This window comes from Macrobrachium nipponense, chromosome 29 (genome assembly GCF_015104395.2).
Source record: "Macrobrachium nipponense isolate FS-2020 chromosome 29, ASM1510439v2, whole genome shotgun sequence".
NCBI lineage: Eukaryota > Metazoa > Arthropoda > Malacostraca > Decapoda > Palaemonidae > Macrobrachium > Macrobrachium nipponense.
In genome coordinates, this window is record NC_061092.1 from 17,092,491 (window position 1) to 17,108,060 (window position 15,570).

The following is a 15,570-nucleotide window of genomic DNA, read 5'->3' on the forward strand; positions in this document are numbered from 1 at the left end:
AAGGACGAGGGAGATCGTTCACCTTTGAGGCCGAGAGTCATCATCTCAAGGCCGGCGGCGTCCCTCCTCATTCCTTTGAACTCCGGCTCCCTCTGACCTGCTCTTATCTTGGCTCCCCATTTTTGCAACCTTTTAAGTACACGATAACCAGCTTATGAAAATTGCCCTTAAGTTTTAAGATTCGCGACGGGTTAACCTTTTTGCTATGCAAAAGGGCGTTTTGGTTGGAGATGGATGATTGTGGTTAATTGGCTTGACTTAAAATGACTACCTTTTGCGGGAGCGTTTTAGCGCTAGTAGTACTAGTTTCTGTATTTTAGTAATAGTAGTACTAATTTCGGCCTTTAAGTTCTAGTTTCGGTTGTTTAGTACTATTGGTACGTTCATTTTTTAAATCTTTAGTATTGATCTCAGCTTGAATAACTGATGATTGTGGTTAATCAGCTCGACTTAATATTATCTTTTGCTGGAGCGTTTATTTTTTTAATCTTTAGTATTCCTCCCATCTTGATTAACAGATGGTTGTGGTTAATCAGCTTGACTTGAAATAAACTTTTTCGGGAACGATTACTTTTAGAATTCTGGTATTTCCCTCAGCTTGAATAACTGATTATTGTGGTTAATCGGCTTGACTTACAATTATCTTTTTCGGAAGCGTTAATTTTTCGAATTTAGTATATTTCTCTCAGCTTGAAGATAACTCCACTTTTTATTTTTATTTTATTCCATTTTTTTCATGTTTTTCGGTCGTTATTTGTTACCCTTTAATTCCCTTATTTGTTCCATCTCCATTCCTTGTTCGTTCATCTTTCATTGCTTGTCTCTTATATTGTATTAAAGTGGGGTTACGAGGTGATATTACCGGATTATTTCGTCGCCATGTGCGCGACGTAATTACAGCAATGGACCGGTTATGTTCTATGGGTAGGCATGATGCGGCCTTATTTTATCCTCTGTTGGTTATGATGCTACGGCTGACATAATCTCTCCCTTTATGGATTGTAGAGTCCGTCTCTCTCTCTCTCTCTCTCTCTTCTGCGCGGAAGACATCGGACATCAAAGAACTTAGGCATAGTTAGCTCGGAAGACATCGGACATCAAAGACCTTAGGCATATTCAGTTATTAAGTTCACCCGCGCCTATTAATGTGTGCAAACACGTAGCTAGGGAACTCTTTTATTTTGATTTTCCCTTGATATTCTTGGTAATTACTCTCTCTCTCTCTCTCTGAAGCTTGAGAATTTTGTTCTTTTATGTCCGCATTTCGCTTTCACTTATATAGCTCTCTCTGTCTCTCTCTCTCTCTCTCTCTCTCTCTCTCTCTCTCTCTCTCTCTCTCTCTCTCTCTCTCTCTCTCTCTCTCTCAGGTCTGAGAATGTTGTCCATTTGCAATCACATTTTACCTTGTATATAATCTCTCTCTCTCTCTCTCTCTCTCTCTCTCTCTCTCTCTCTCTCCGTCATATTCTGAACTTTGGGGACAACCCAGCGTGTGGCGTAGCCATGACGCTTCTTTATGCGTCATGGTGATGGCCTTGTTATGATCGTTCTTATTTTGGACTGAGTCCCTTTTATTAGCGCCCGGCTCGTTGCCCGGGATTTAGGGGAACGTTTGCATCAGTCGATTTACGGAATCTTTGGAATTGTCGACTTTAGATTAAGAGAGAGAGAGAGAGAGAGAGAGAGAGAGAGAGAGAGTGTATAACGCACGCTGTATATCTATCCTATCATCTTTATATATATATATATATATATATATATATATATATATATATATATATATATATATATATAGTGATCTCAAGCCTCTTATGGACTCAAAAACATACGCACACGAGAGAGAGAGAGAGAGAGAGAGAGAGATTATATAATACACATACACGCACACACTATATATGTATCTATAGTTTGTATATATTGGTGATCACAAGCTCCTTAGCGACCCTAAACATACACACATGAAACTACACACGCACACGATACTAATATAAATAAGATAACGGTCACCACAAACCCTGCGCTCGAACTCAAACCTTCAAACAAGCAGAGAAGCGCGCGCGCAAACACACATCCTGCAACATGTAAAAAAGGGGACACAATTGACAGGCGAACGAAGGGACTCCCTACTAATTGACATTTAGTGGCAAGGCAGAGCTCTCTTATTCAAGAACTTCGATTGCGAGGAAGATTGAGGTCCTGGGAGGAAGATTGAGACGATGTAGGTTACTGGAACGAGTGTGAAGTTACTGGTTACAGGAAGAAAGTCTTTGTTGGATACAGGAGGTTCAGTGAAGTTACTTGTTACTAGAAGAAAGACTTATGGGTACAGGATGATCAGTGAAGTTACTTGTTACTAGAAGAAAGAATATTGTTTAAGGAGACGGCTGAAGTTATGGTTATAAGAAGATAAGTGAAGTTACTGAGATTTATTGGTTGCAGGAGGATCAGTGAAGTTACTTGTTACTAGAAGAAAGACTTTATTGGTTACAGGAGAGGGCTGAAGTTGTGGTTATAGCAAGATGAGTGAAGTTTCTTGTTACAACAAGAAAGAAATTATTGGTTACAGGAGAAGACTGAAGTAGTGTTCATAGCAAGATGAGTGAAGTTACTTGTTGCAAGAGGTAAAGAAGTTATTGATAACAGGAGAGGGCTGAAGTTGTGGTTACAGAAAGATTAGTGAAGTTAGTAGGTACAAGAAGAAATACTTTATGGTTACAGAGAGGAGTAAAGTTGTAGTTACGGGAAAACGAGTTGTGTTTCTTGTTACACGAGGAAAGACTTTTATTAGTTACAGAAGAGGAGTGGAGTTGTAGTTAAAGGAAGATGAGTGGAATTACAGTAAACAAGGGCGAGTTTCAGGAATACAGTGTAAGTAGGAAGGTACGCGATGTTACAGGAAGGGGAGTTTTGTCCTCGAATCCTAAGTGAGGTCACGAATGGAGAAACCAGATTACCCAAATGTGAGAGGAGCTCAGTTAATTCCACGGTGAGTTGAGTACATTGCGTTAAGAATCGGGTTCTCTTATGAATCCGTTTCGTCAAAGCGCGCATGCGCAGATCAAGACCGTGCCCTGGGCCACAATCCCTCTTTCAGATTAATGATTTTGGAAGTTAGCCGCAGTGAGACATCAGGGTGGCGTCTTTCATTTGCAGTAATGTCCAAAGTAGGTCGGTGGGGGGGGCTCATATCGTAAACAGAAAATGAGTGTGAAGAAATGTTGGCGGCGGCGGCGGTGGTGGTGGTGGCGGTGGCGGTGGTTTAGAGAGAGAGAGAGAGAGAGAGAGAGAGAGAGAGAGAGAGAAATGACTGTGCGGTAGACCTTCCTGATAACGGCATGTAATTTAAGAACGGGAAATGGAAGTATCGGGAGGAATAAAAGGGAAGTGACGTAGACGGAAAACGCGCCGATAACGATAAACCTTATTTCTAACCTTTATCTTCCCTCCGCTTTCCCCTCCCCTCCCTTAAGAGATACCCTGCAACAGCTAAATATTAATGTTTTAATATATAGCTCTAGCGGGGAATAAGTATGATATTTTATATATACAATATATATATATATATATATATAAGTATTATATATATATATATATATATGTCGTTGTGTGTAGTGTAAATATATACATCTATATATGTGTGTGTATATATATATATATATATATATTATATATATATTATATTATATATTATATTATATCTATATATTTTCACTTAACATATGGTGTGAATCATACCGTACATTGGTCTATTGAAGGGGTTTTATGGTTGTGCGAGGTTGTTGCGATCTGGCCCCTCTCTCTCTCTCTCTCTCTCTCTCTCTCTCTCTCTCTCTCTCTCTGTGGTAGAATAAAAAGGTTAACTAACGCGCCTGTAATCCATTTATTCCCTCTCTCTCTCTCTCTCTCTCTCTCTCTCTCTCTCTCCTCTCTCACTCATATCAGTGAGGCTCAAAAGAAACTCATTTGTGATTGCAGTGCTTTAGTGTTGTTTCTTAGTTTCTAGTTTGATTGATGTCTGCTCTGTCGAAGAAAGTTAGGCTGTCACGTGCGAACTGCAAAAGTGCATTATTTACCAATTTAGTTTTATGTTATTTTCTTTTTGTTTCTGTGTAGATAACGGTGAATTGGTCGTATTATTTCGCTTTTCTGTCTGTGTTGATATTATAGTGGACTGGTCCTATTTTGTTTTTGTGTCTCTGTTGATGGGAGGGGATTGATCTTATTTTGCTTTTGTTTTGTGGTATTGCAGTGGATTGATCCTATATTTCTTTTGTTTGTGTTGATGGCAATGGATTGATCTTATATTTCTTTTGTTTGTGTTGATGGCAGTAGTTTGGCCTTATATTTCTTTTGTTTGTGTTGATGGCTATGGATTGATCATATATTTCTTTTGTTTGTGTTGATGGCAATGGATTGATCTTATATTTCTTTTGTTTGTGTTGATGGCAATGGATTGATCTTATATTTCTTTTGTTTGTGTTGATGGCAGTAGTTTGGCCTTATATTTCTTTTGTTTGTGTTGATGGCAATGGATTGATCTTATATTTCTTTTGTTTTTGTTGATGGCAGTGGATTTACATCTTCATATCCATTAAGGTGTCTTTTATAACGAAAGAATGATATAAAATACGACTGTCGCAGTGCTTTTGTCACCATCAGTTTTCGTGTATTCGGAATTTAATTTTTTTTTTTTTTTTTTTGGTTTTTTTTTTTTTTTTTTTTTTTTAACAATCGAGAGAAGGTCTTGAGTTCTCGCGTTTGCCATGCAAACTAGCAGTTTGTCATAGCCGATAGAAAACTTGGCGTGCCAAGGTACACTTCAGATTCATTTCTGGCCCAACCGAGACTCATATGTCATGGTCAGTGTTCTTACATAACCTTGACCCATACCAGATTTGTTGGCCGTTACTCTGGCAAGGTTAAGATTGCGGACGTTCTTGGAAATGTTGCCTAGATGCGCTGATGTTTTTTTATGTTTTTCTTCTTTCCTGTTGGAAACTTTGGTATTCGATCGTAATCATGCTTGAATAATTTTCCCGTACTTATTGCTGGAATGAGGTTTCCTGTGTTTGATAGTTACTTTTATACATAACTTTCATCGTTTTGCTTGTTAGTTTAGAGCACCTTTTATCCAACAATTTAGTTATTGGCTCTCATTATATAATTCAAGTAGCATGCCAATTATCCTAACCTATATTGTGGTTTTATTAACTGAAGTAAAGATTGAGACACGCCCTCCTTTTTGCACACGTGAGGGAAAGTGATTGTTGTCAATCTTACCATAATTTGATCAAGTCATACACGCCTTGGAGTGATATTTGCCTTGATAGTTTTTCAATTAGGAGATGCCATTTTCTTTGATCACCAGAAATCGTATTAACGGGTTCCCTGGTGATTGGCGAAGGATGACTGTGGTTATTAGTGCGTTTCGAAAATTGTTTAATCATTGATGATAGTCATAGAGCACTTAATATAAGGTTACAGATTTGCATTTTTTTTTTCTTTTTGTTCTTTGGTATAATTCTTAAGGATATGCCATCTCAAGTGGTGCTTCTCAAGTGGTGCACGTATTCTCTAAATTGGTTGTTGTTATTTAGAGTAAACAGCTTCAGCGATGATGATAAAGGAGTTGGCTTGAAAATCCTGCTGTTATACACAAAGCGACTGAATAAATGCTTCTGAGCAGATGGCAATACGTGGCTGATGTCAATTTATGTCATTAGATAATATAGCAGTTTTGCAAGTCGGGAAGGACATCTCAGGTGAAATTGAAGTGGTCTAAATTTGGCGATAATGAAGTTTTAGTGAGTTTTTCAAAATGGTCGCCCATGTGTAATGCTAGCAGTGGATATGAAGTTGTTGCAGAAATGCCCCGTCTTTCTGATAACCATAGTAGACTAGCAAAGTATATTTAATAAGTAGGTTACTCCAAGGAGACGATGTTTGTCACTTACTCGTTTAATAGATAAACGTTTTATAAGGTTTTCTGATAAGGGTTGCCGGTGGGACGTTTAATCTCTAATGAATGGCAGGTTTATGATGTGTAGATTTAACGGATAGATAAGAAAGATAAGGTCGGCGTTTTGCATTCAAATGAAAAACGTCGAGAGTGAGGCTGGGAAGAGAGATACATAGAAAATGAGCGAAGAGATTCTTTTTAACTAGATTTTCCAAGAGAGAGAGAGAGAGAGAGAGAGAGAGAGAGAGAGAGAGAGAGAGAGAGAGAGAGAGAGAGGAGATTTTTATGGTACAATTTCTGTTAATACGTATGTTTTGGCGTTTTTGTTTTTAATTATTTTCCGCGTTCTGTTCAGTCAGAATGTTGAATATTTTTGGGGGGACAATTGCTTGTTTTCTTAAAATTTTTAATTTGAAGACATTTACTTTTATTATTATTGATTTAATTAATAACCAACCAGCAAAATTAATCTATTTTTAACCATCCCTTGGCAGCGCATGAGTTCCAGTCTCTTGAATTCGCCACTACTATTTTATTATATTTGAATCAAAATAAGGTTTCGTGAGTCATTTTTTGTAACTTCGTCACACTTCGTGAGGCACATGCGATTATGAGGAATAATTGAAGCGCCTGATGACCCCTGTTATCAAGCTGTTTGTCAGAGCTGAGGGAAGATCTACGATTCGCCCACGGGACTTCCCAGGTCAGCTGATATGGATCGAGATTTATTTGTTTATTATTATTTTTACCTGCATTCAGTCTATGAGTCTAAACCCACCAGGTGAGTCGCGGAGGCTAATGATTTATTTGCATCGATTCTTAGTTTTCTTTTCTGTTCGTTCTTTTTACTTGCATCGAAGTTTGTTGTCTTAAGTCATCGATTTCCTATCTTAATTTCTTTCGGGGAATTTGTAATTGTAATCAGTTTGTTATAAGTGAATGCAACTGCATATCAAAATAGTGTGTTGCCTTTTTTAAGGATGTTTTAAATTTATTTAATGATTATCAATTACATTCATAATATTTTTTAATTGTACATCGTCTCATTCCATGCATCTTCATCCTACTGACCTAGTTGCTCGAAGATAAAACTTTAGCAACCAGTTTCTCATATATGAAACTGTCCCTTGTGTATAAAAATTCACATAAAAATTTTATGATGTTTTCCTCATTTATGTTGTTTTTAGAAGTATATAATCGAGAAATACGATTCCGAGAGCCGTCTTTGCTTATGTAAATTATAATGCTTGAAGAAAGGCCATCGTAATTTTAGTAAATACCGTGAGGTTAAAAAGAATATATTTAATTATCCTATGATTCGCGATTGACAAACATATATATATATATATATATATATATATATATATATATATATATATATATATATATTATATATATATAGACACTCATTGAGAGAGAGAGAGAGAGAGAGAGAGAGAGAGAGAGAGAGAGAGAGAGAGAGAGAGAGAGAGAGATACATCAAGACTTGTTACAAGACTTTTTATGTGATTAAAGGTATCTTTGATTGTCTAAGAGGCCATTGTTCCACAGATCGTATAATTGGATTAGAGGTCAGTCATGCGTTTGTGGACCACTGGACACGGTTGGCGAAGCAGGTCTTGACAGACAATGGCTGACGCAAGTTTCGTGCAATTGAAGAGTTCTTATGCAATTCGCAGTATATCTCGAAGTATGTGACGTTCGGCACACAATAAGAAAGTTGGATTGTTGAATGGTTCCACCCCATGCAGTCTACTGCTCTTTATATATTCAAAGAACCCTTTCTTTTCTTCAGTTACGTCACCTCGCGTCCTTTGCTCATCCATTGTGGTGGATCCTCGTAGGTCGTTACTGGATAGTGTATCCTGCTATGAATCGGCCATTATTACCCTGGCTCTCTCTCTCTCTCTCTCTCTCTCTCTCTCTCTCTCTCTCTCTCTCTCTGGTTTCTCGGACTCTCCGGTACTGACAATTCCTTGGATTATTCTCTGGTTTCTCGGACTCTCCGGTACTGACAATTCCTTGGATTATTCTCTGGTTTCTCGGACTCTCCGGTACTGACAATTCCTTGGATTATTCTTTCGTATTTCGCCCTTTACATCTGTCATCCTCCAAGTACCAGGGGGTATTTCACCTGGCCATTAACGTTACACGAGAGAGAGAGAGAGAGAGAGAGAGGAGAGAGAGAGAGAGAGAGAGAGAGAGAGGACGCCATTATTCTCATTTCGTTCCCCTTTGATGAGACGTGGTCAGCGGATGCTATTGCTGTATTAGATTTCACATTCACTTTCTATTTTTTTACGATGGCACGTATTTAATGTAATAGTATTGATTATCGCAACGTTTATTCACTTGATTTCTCGTAGTATCTCTTTCAGTTATTTTTTTTAGCAAGTTCCCATTAGGTTAATGAGCTCTAAAACAGAGCAACAAATGTTCGCATTGCAAATAGTATTGGCGGAGGGAATGTGGAACAGCTTTGCAGTTTAGCTAAAGAGGATATTTCTTACGAGAGTTACCGATGTTTGTTGCAACAGTGTTATGGGATGAGAGCGAATGGAAACGAATTTGAGGTGGCCAAGGGAGGGTTATGCGCATTTGAGAACGATGACAGAACAATAGGTAAAGGCCTGTCCACACGATCGGGCCTGATCGGCGGACTTCCCCTCTAACGGGCACACTTGACGGGCAAACCGTCAAATAGCCCGATGGGTCTTGTAGCAAAATCACCATGGTGGTGCCCGATGGCTTGAGCTTCGACCCTGGCAGACGTACGTTAACCACACACATTTCTTTTACTGAGACATTCTTTGCACCATATTCTCTTCTTTTTTATCACACACAAAGCAATTATCATGCTACACTATCTTCTTCTTTGCGGTAGGCACCATGTTTATCGTACCGCACTGAACACACTACTGGCATCGTCGGGCACGCCCACCTCTCCATCGCCTCACCCGTGTGGACAACATTCACGGATAAGTCCGCCAGAATTTGCCCGTCAACCCTAGAGCACGCCGATCAGGCCCGGTCGTGTGGACAGGCCTTTACATAAAAAGACAACCAATACGTAATGCTTGTTGGGATTGCAAATAGCGTGCGTGTGATTGGGTGGAAAGGAATAAAAAAAAAAAAGTGGAGCATTTCCTGCATGTCCCTTGGGATGGGGCCTGATGGGGGCAGGTAATAGGGGGTAGATACAGGTCATTGACTTCCCTATACCATCAGGGTGGAGTGAGTGAGTCAGGGGTCGGTGGGGGGAGGCCTGGAAAGTTTATATTAAAAATTCATTTTGTAAATTCATTGCGGCCTGAGGCTTTTTGCCTTCCTCTGCTCCCCTGTGCCTCGTACCTTTGTCGCATTGTTACTCCTGGGACTTAACGAGCACTTACCTCTTCCACGTGTTTTGTATGCAATATTTTTTTTATTTCATTTTGTTAGTTTGTCCTTGGCTTTTTTTTGTTATCGTTTTCATATTGTTCCTGTTGCCTCCAGAATGTCGATGATTTTATATTTTCACCTGATGGAATTCCGTTTTTGTGTTTCTGTTTAGTCAGAAAAAAAAGACTAGGACATAACTTTTTTTGTACTAGAAATATTGTTGGGTTTGGAATTTTTTCTTTTTTTTTCCTTTGACATTTCCAAGAGAGGAAATAGGACACCGAAGGTTTCTATTTCCATTGTTGCATTGTAGTTTTCCTTGTATTTCTCGGTGACATTTTTCTCGTTCGAGTACTGAGTTAAAGGACAAGGGTATCTTGCAAATTAGAAATGACTCGAAATGTATAAAATATATATAAAGAAAATAAGGATTCAGAGAAGCTTGTCACTGACCTCCTGTAAGATTCTGTGTAGGAAACTGATTAGAAGAATTCTTCCTTTCCTACAATGAACATCTTTTTATGCACGAGAAATGTCCATAGAGGTGTGATATCAGGTGTATTTTTTTTTAGTGGGTGGGGTGTATATATATACATATATATTTTTTTTAGGGGGTGGGGTTTAAGTGCTAGGGCGGCGCCCTTATTGCTTGCTGTCACGTTTTTTCATGATAGCTTGATTGATTAGGGCGGGACTTTGTGGGTATGGTTGGTATGCAAATAGAATCAGGTGCTTTTCAGCAAGGGTGCATAGAGGCGATTGCAAGCCTTTCATCCTGGCATATTTTAATTTCAAGATAAAATAATTATTTGCATATAGTATAAGGAAGTTGATATTATTTACTTATGAAGGAAATGACTGACGTAGGCTACTATATAATTCTCTCGTATCTGCATTTGCTTCTTTAGCTGGTGAGTAAACTTTCGATAGAGTTGTAGAAATAATTATTTTAACGAGGACTGATTTGATGAACGTTTAAGAATGCAATTGGAATGATTACTTGAAGATACATTTGTAACGTTTCGAGTTGATGTGCGTTTGTGGTGAATCATACAAGCGGAAAGTTCCACCTGTGACACTGCTGGGCATTTTACTCTCCCCTTACATGAGGACGTACGAGTGTGCTTATTAACCTCCTTCATACAGAATGTAAAACCTTTGATGTTTTCCACGTAAAAAGAGAGAGAGAGAGAGAGAGAGAGAGAGAGAGAGAGAGAGAAGAAGAAGAAGGGGAGCGGGGAATTTTAAATAGAGCTGGGTTGAAATAGAAGGGGAAATAGAAGGGGGTGGGGAGAAGCCTCCATTCCACCCGGCCTGCTACATCACCTCCCGCGACCAGAGCGTTGCTAAAGCCATCGCATAGAGTGACGTCATTGTTCGAAAGCACACACACCTTTAGGAAACGGCCAAACGATATAATATGTATATGTGCCCTGGTGTGGCGTCGTTGGTGTGAGATTGAAGCGATGTCCAAGATCACAAGGAAATCCCAGCGCCGATAGACGTCTTCCGTTAAAAGATGTGAACTGTTTTTAGCCAGCGAGAGAAGGAAGGTGAACGCTGCATATCTTGAATATAAAGGGAAATGGGTGCCGACCTTTTCAGTAAGTGTGTGACGTCATAAATTGCGTCATCAGCAGTATGGTTGGGTAATGTACGATATCTCCATTTACTCTTTAGTAAAACATTTAATGGCATTTTAGATTTCGAAAATTAAATTAGCAAGTTCTTAGATTAATAGTATATTGAATTACGTTTTATTATACAAAATAATAATTACGTATCTCGTTGATTTGTAGGTATTTTTGTCTATTCCCGCGCTTCTTTCTAAACAGTTGCGACAACCAATTGGATTTTCAAAATCCGATTTATTGGTTAGTTCTTACTGGCGCCGCAATGCTCCAAAATTCGATTTGGGGAACGCTTGTTACTGAGGGTTTTCCCAGATGAAAATTGACGAACTGAAAACTTAATGTCTTAAGACATATTTTTCAAGAGCTATTGAAGAACAGTGGTAACTGTAGCATATACCGCGATGTTAAATCCTTCTGTCTTTCATGTGATCGAAATGACGTCTCCACGAACTTGGCTAGTCTCGTTGGCGTCTTAGTAGTTGGGGCTGAGGTTCCAGCGAGTGGGTTACATAATTTAAGGATCGGGTTGACCAGTGGGCTGTTGCCAGGATCGTTAGGCTTGAGGAGTTTACGTGCAAGTTTATGTGACCTGTTTTTAAAAACATCAAGCCTGACCCTTCTCCTCCCTTCTCTCTTGTTGGAAATTCTTTTTTAGAGTTTAGACTTTTTTTTTTTCTTATTTTAGACGTTTTTCAACGTTCGTGCAAAAATGGGTCTTACAGTGGCGTGATATTCCCCAGTGGCATTTGTCCTTTAATATTTGGGTCGTGCTGAAAAGTGGAAAATGATGAATATATTGTGGAGCAGATTGAATTGGATCCAGATTGAGACTGTGCGGCCTTTGGATCTTTTATTTGGGGGGAATGTTTTTATTGACAAATATTATTAGTTTGTTGTCGGTGGACGTCCGCGAAGCCGGGTCTTTTAGATCATCACGGGATTCATTTATAATTGACCTCGACATGCATTTGTCAAAATAGCAGGATTTTAGTGAATTGGTTATTGCGAGAGTTATTTTGGGTGCCCATCGAATTGATGAACCCAGAGGTACAGATAAACAACTCACGCACTCACACACAAACATATTTAAATATGTATATAATATATATGTATGCATATGTATATATATATATGTTTATATATAGATATATATATATATATATATATATATATATATATATATATGTATGTTATACACACACACACACACACACACACACACATATATATATATATATATATATATATATATATATATATATATATATATATATATATATATATATATCCTTGTTTTAAAAAATATGCCTGTAAATTTGCGAGAGAGAGAGAGAGAGAGAGAGAGAAGAGGGCTTATCGTCCCGAACTAAAATTTGGAAGAAATCAATCTTTCGAAAAGTCTTTTTTCCGCTTAAAAGTTTCGGCTGAAATTGAATGTGGCCTCGAGTTTGTGGTTCGATATTTCGATATGGTTCGTATTTTCCGGAATTGTTTTGCTCCTGTTGCTGGTAGTGGTGCTTTGCCCGTATGGAAATCAGCGCCGCCTTTCCGGGTTGGGGGCTTTTTGAGAAGCCGCGAATATCGTGTTATTTATTTATTTATTTATTTGTACTTTTTTACACTTGCCAGTGCATATGAATGTGTCTTTGGGTGTAAACAAAAATATACGTGTATATATATATATATATATTTAAATGTAATATATATGTGTATATATAGGTGTGTGTATATATATGCATATATATATATATATATATATAATATATATATATATATATGGATATATATATATAAATATATATATATATATATATATATATATATATATATGTTATATCAAATTACCGTGATTCATATACATACTTCAAGCTACAAATGTCCTTCAATGTCAAATTCATTCTACCTCGGAATTAATTAGTTTTATATATGAAATTATATTAATTTCGAGGTAGAGCCAATTACATATTAAAGGACATTTTCTTTGTAGCTCGATGTATATATATATATATATATATTATATATAATATATATATATATATATATGTGTGTATGTGTGTGTGTATGTATGTATGGAGTGACTGCATTGGTACAACAAAATTGCCAGAAAATAGTACGAAATGTCCCCCATGGCTCTAAGTCATCTTTGTGGCCGGAATAATTCCGGAATAATTTAGGTGCAAAGTTGTAGGATTATTAAAAAAGGAAAAAAAAATTATCATGAATGAATTATGAATGACTGAATGTAACAGACAATGCAGTGGTAAATGGGGATAGTGAAGGGAAACTGCAGAAGCTAGTGAAGCCACCTGGAAGCGTCTGGAAGACTGAGAAAGTGGAGAGTAAATGCGTTCCAGAATAAGGTTCTGCGGGTAAATGGAACCCAGGAACGTGGAGTAATTGATGATGGGAGAATGGACGTGGTTAATTAGTAGAAGTGTATTGGAGCAAATACATCGGATGGATGAAGGATGAGAGAAGAATTAAAGAGATGTTTTATCGCTTGTTTTGAAGTGAGTTTGTCATGTGTCGTCGTGGAATCATTCCGCAAATCATTTCCTTTTTGGATGAAGTATTGGAAAGTTTTCACATCCATCAAACTGTTTTGTGCGTTTTAGATAAACGAAGTTTTGATTAATGTGGTCGATGAAATTGAAAAGTATTGCTATCCTAAGATTTAGAATACACATTTTTTATGGGTATAAAATGGGGCGCGGATTTTTTTTTTTTTCATTTTCATTTGATTTGATTTGATTTATTTATCTACTTTTTTATTTTTTAAGAGAAAGAGAGAGAGAATTTGTGTGTGTGTGTGTGTGTGTGTGTGTGCATGCGCTGCGTGCTTGCGCGAAGCAGGAAAGATCAGCAGTGTGAATTTGGTACGAGTCTATCGATTTCCCCAGTGGTATTGATGTGGTCATTTCCCAACTTGGGGAAAAAAAAAAAAAAAAAAAAAAAAAAAAAAAAAAAAAAAAAAAAAACCAAAAAAAAAAAAAAAAAAAACTGGCATAAGCGGCGTCATTCCGTTTTCACTCACGTCGCCAGTGACTCACATGTTCACCGGAGTGACTCACCTGTGTTCACTGTCGTGACTCATTGTTCAGTCGCAGTTCACACCCTGGGGGATTTTTAATTCGTGTGACAAATCGGAATTCACGCGGCGGCGTCCGTCCGACAAAACTCCGTCGAACGGAGTCGACTGTCGGCGACTTAATCCGCTGGGGTACTAATGGGATTACCGCCGGTTCTGAATTGATTTCTCTCCCATTTACTCTTCGCTACAGTAATTTTGTTGCGGAAAAATCGATGGAAGTTTCTAGTTGGAGGGTTTGTACGCAAGGGTGGTGTTTGGAGTTAGGAAATAGGTGGAAGTAATGCGAGTATGAAAGGGTTTGAATTACATACACACTATATATATAATATATATATATATATATATATATATATATATATATATATATATATATATATATATATATATTATACATATATGTATAATATATATATATATATATATATATATAACCTAACTTTCACACCACATCCTCATATATATCTACATCTATATATATATATATATATAATATATATTGATATAATATATATATTGTGTATGTACGTATGTATGCAGGTTATTTGAATTTTACTTGGTTATCTATATCTGAGAATTTCAAAAGGGAGGTTTATTCTTTTTGTTGTCCATGTATTAAATTGTTTACTCTCATCGTTGATCGTGTTTTCATATATTAAATTCTATCACCGAACCTGTTGAAACTCAAGAGATGTAGTTGCTGTCTCGTCCGAGTAACTGTGGACAATTAAATTTTGGTATTTTTTATTTTTCAAGATTCTTTTGCGAAGATGCCAGTGATGGTTACAAAAAGTATATATATATATATATATATATATATATATATATATATATATATATATATATATATATATATATCCATCCGTAGAGTAAGCATATTTTTTAAAGTATAATAAAGTATATAGATGAGTTTTTACAAAGTGAAGCTTCGTCCGTATTTTAGGGCAATTTACATATGTGACGTAATTGTGTACCTTGACAGTCTTTTAATTTTCTGTATTGATGTTTGTGTCTTTCGACGTTTAATTATATGACTTTGTTCTTTTCATAATTAAATTTATGTTTGTCCGGCGTCAAGTTTCTATTTTTCATTCATTAATACGACAAGCTATGGTGGGGGTACACGTCTTTATTAGTATTCTACCTTATGTATCGTTCATTTATAGAGACTGAAACGACTTTTTTGTAACTTCCCACCCCGTTGTTTATTCTCCTGCTTTCCGTTGTTTACTTTTCTTACATTTTCCTGTGCATTATGCTTCTTTCGGCCCGCCGCATGCATTTGCATGATTGCCTCCATATTCCTCGTCGCTTTCTTGACACACTTAGACGGTAATTGGGGCACGAAAAAGGCGTCTAGTTTCTGAAAAGTGGTGTCTGGTTACGAGTTACCAAGTTATACGCTGTTTACAGGCAGTGATCGTGGTGAAGTTTGACACACTTTCCTCCGAATAGTGCCGGGTGTGGGAAGGGGATTGTGGGGGGGGGGGCGTTGTATTCGTGGGCGA

General features: G+C 37.4%; 1 protein-coding gene across 3 annotated transcripts in view; it reads left to right on the forward strand.

Moving 5' to 3' along the window:
• LOC135206163 (solute carrier organic anion transporter family member 3A1-like) overlaps positions 1 to 15,570 on the forward strand; it is a 297,764-nt gene that overhangs the window by 178,626 nt on the left and 103,568 nt on the right. The window lies entirely within an intron of this gene.